Below are 3,064 nucleotides of genomic sequence, written 5' to 3' on the forward strand. Positions count from 1 at the left end.
CCCGTTTCCTCCAGCATCTTCACAAAGTCCTTTGCTGCTGTTCTGGGATTGATTTGCACTTTTTGCACCAAAGTGTGTTCATCTCTAGGAGACAGAATGTATCTCCTTCCTGAGCGGTATGATGGCTGCGTGGTCCCATGGTGTTTATACTTAAGTACTATTGTTAGTACAGATGAACGTGGTACCTTCAGGCATCTGGAAATTGTTCCCAAGGATGAACCAGGCTTGTGGAGGTCTCCAATTTGTTTTCTGAGGTCTTGGCTGATTTCTTTTGATTTTCCCAAGATGTCAAACAAAGAGGCACTGAGTTTGAAAGTAGGCCTTGAAATACATCCACAGTTACACCTCCAATTGACTCAAATGATGTCAATTAGAACACCAGAAGCTTCTAAAGCCATGACATCATTTTCTGGAATTTTCCAAGCTGTTTAAAGGCACAGTCAACTTAGTGTAAACTTCTGACACACTGGAACTGTGATACAGTGAATTAGTGAAATATTATAAGTGAAATAATCTGTCTGTAAACAATTGTTGGAAAAACTAGTTGTGTCATGCACAAAGTAGATATCCTCACCGACTTGCCAAAACTGTAGTTTGTTAACAAGAAACTTGTGGAGTGGTTGAAAAATTCGTTTTTTAATGACTCTAACCTAAGTGTATGAAAACTTCCGACTTCAACTGTATATAGTGCACTACTTTTGACAAGGGCACAAAAGTAGTGCACTATATAGGGAATAGGGTGTCATTTGGGATACACAACGATGTGAGGGTGTGGTTTAGTTTTACTATCCTTGTGGTTACCAGAAGTCCTCACAAGGATAGTAAAACAAGGGAAATTCGGACAAGCGGGGATATTTCACCGGTCCCCACTGGAAAAAGGATATTTTATGCTTGGGGGCTAGCTTTAGGGTTAGGGTTATAATTAGGGGTTATGAGTTAGGGTTAGGGGATAGGGTTAGGGTTATGGCTAGGTTTAGGATTAGGGTTATAATTAGGGGTTATGAGTTAGGGTTATAATTAGGGATTATGAGTTAGGGTTATTTATTTGTATTTTTATTATTTTTTAAAATTTTATTTCACCTTTATTTAACCAGGTAGGCTAGTTGAGAACAAGTTCTCATTTGCAACTGCGACCTGGCCAAGATAAAGCATAGCAGTGTGGACAGACAACACAGAGTTACACATGGAGTAAACAATTAACAAGTCAATAACACAGTAGAAAAAAAAGAGTTTATATACATTGTGTGCAGAAGGCATGAGGAGGTAGGCGAATAATTAAAATTTTACAGATTAACACTGGAGTGATAAATGATCAGATGGTCATGTACAGGTAGAGATATTGGTGTGCAAAAGAGCAGAAAAGTAAATAAATAAAAACAGTATGGGGATGAGGTAGGTAAAAATGGGTGGGCTATTTACGATAGACTATGTACAGCTGCAGCGATCGGTTAGCTGCTCAGATATCAGATGTTTGAAGTTGGTGAGGGAGATAAAATTCTCCAAAAGTCTTATAATTAGGGGTTAAGAGTTAGGGTTAGGGTTATAATTAGGGGTTATGAGTTAGGGTTAGGATTAGGGGATAGGGAAAATAGTATTTTGAATAGAAATACGTTTTTTGGTCCCCACAAGAATAGTAAAACAAATGTGTGTGTGTGTGTGTGCATGTGCACATGTCTGTGTAAATTCTTGTGTGTGTGTCATTAGACTAGAAGTCTACTGGAGATGAGCCCTGCGAAGCAAAATAAATGGTGTAATACAGAATATGAAGGTTGGTTTTATCAGACTATTCCTCAGGGCTTGGAGATCTAATGGAGGGAGAGGTGTTGCTGCTCTGCTGTTCACTGTAGGAAAGTGAAGCATTTCATTTCAATTTGAACTGAACGCATGAAGAGAAGGCACTGACTGCGACCTCTATGAAAAATTGTGTGTGTGTGTGTGTGTGTGTGTGTGTGTATTATGTCCAGAGAAGGCCAATTAAGAGAGGCATATTCAGAGCTATTCATACTGGAGCTGTTTAGTGATTTGCATCTGATAAAGCTTTGCTTGAGATCTGACAATTTCCCAAATTTGGCAACCTTTTTGAATAAATTGAATTGCGTGTGAGTATACCACAGGGAGTGAGGTGTACCTGAACGGCATACCAATACACTGTTAACAGTCTACCTATACTCCCTGAGTTATTATCCACAGAATTAATTGTCCCTTGGTAAATATGTGATAGAGAATGTTTTGAAATAACTGGTTTGAACTATGACAAGTTGATCAAGATGAGTCTAGCCTATATTTTCAACATAAGGGGCCGGTGTTGTAGGCACAGATTAAAGAACAACTGCCCCTAAAAAAACCTTCTAATTCAAAATCGACTACAAAGTGTAAATAGAATCATTCTGGTCATAACCCAGTGTAGTGTTTTTGTGGATTTTGCAGATTGTAGTATATTTGAGTATTTACTGCAATATTTTTGCGGACTGTAATATACTGTATTATTTACTGTAGTGTTTTTGCGGATATTACTGCAGTAAATACTAAAATACTGCAGTATTTACTATAGGGTTTTTGTTTTATTATCTTTGACATAGGCTTCCTCCTTGAGTAAACCTACTGGAGAAATACTAATAGAGCAAATGTTCTATAACCTGTAGGTAGGAAGGACTGGGGTCTGAATGGATAGTTTAGAGCTTCTGCTCTTTTCTATAACCTGTAGGTAGGTAGGACTGGGGTCTGAATGGATAGTTTAGAGCTTCTGCTCTTTTCTATAACCTGTAGGTAGGTAGGTAGGACTGGGGTCTGAATGGATAGTTCAGAGCTTCTGCTCTTTTCTATAACCTGTAGGTAGGTAGGTAGGACTGGGGTCTGAATGGATAGTTTAGAGCTTCTGCTCTTTTCTATAACCTGTAGGTAGGTAGGTAGGACTGGGGTCTGAATGGATAGTTTAGAGCTTCTGCTCTTTTCTATAGCCTGTAGGTAGGTAGGACTGGGGTCTGAATGGATAGTTCAGAGCTTCTGCTCTATTCTACGGTATACTACAACATTATAAAGTAAGTATTACATATAATCAAGGGTT

General features: G+C 38.6%; 1 non-coding gene across 1 annotated transcript; it reads right to left on the reverse strand.

The window, feature by feature from the left end:
* Positions 1-2,575: 2,575 nt before the first annotated feature.
* Positions 2,576-2,632, reverse strand: LOC112246297. The gene has a single exon (XR_002952897.1). It is a non-coding gene; the product is annotated as a U7 small nuclear RNA (small nuclear RNA).
* Between the last annotated feature and the right edge of the window lie 432 nt (positions 2,633-3,064).

Source organism: Oncorhynchus tshawytscha, linkage group LG03, assembly GCF_018296145.1.
Source record: "Oncorhynchus tshawytscha isolate Ot180627B linkage group LG03, Otsh_v2.0, whole genome shotgun sequence".
Classification (NCBI taxonomy): Eukaryota; Metazoa; Chordata; class Actinopteri; order Salmoniformes; family Salmonidae; genus Oncorhynchus; species Oncorhynchus tshawytscha.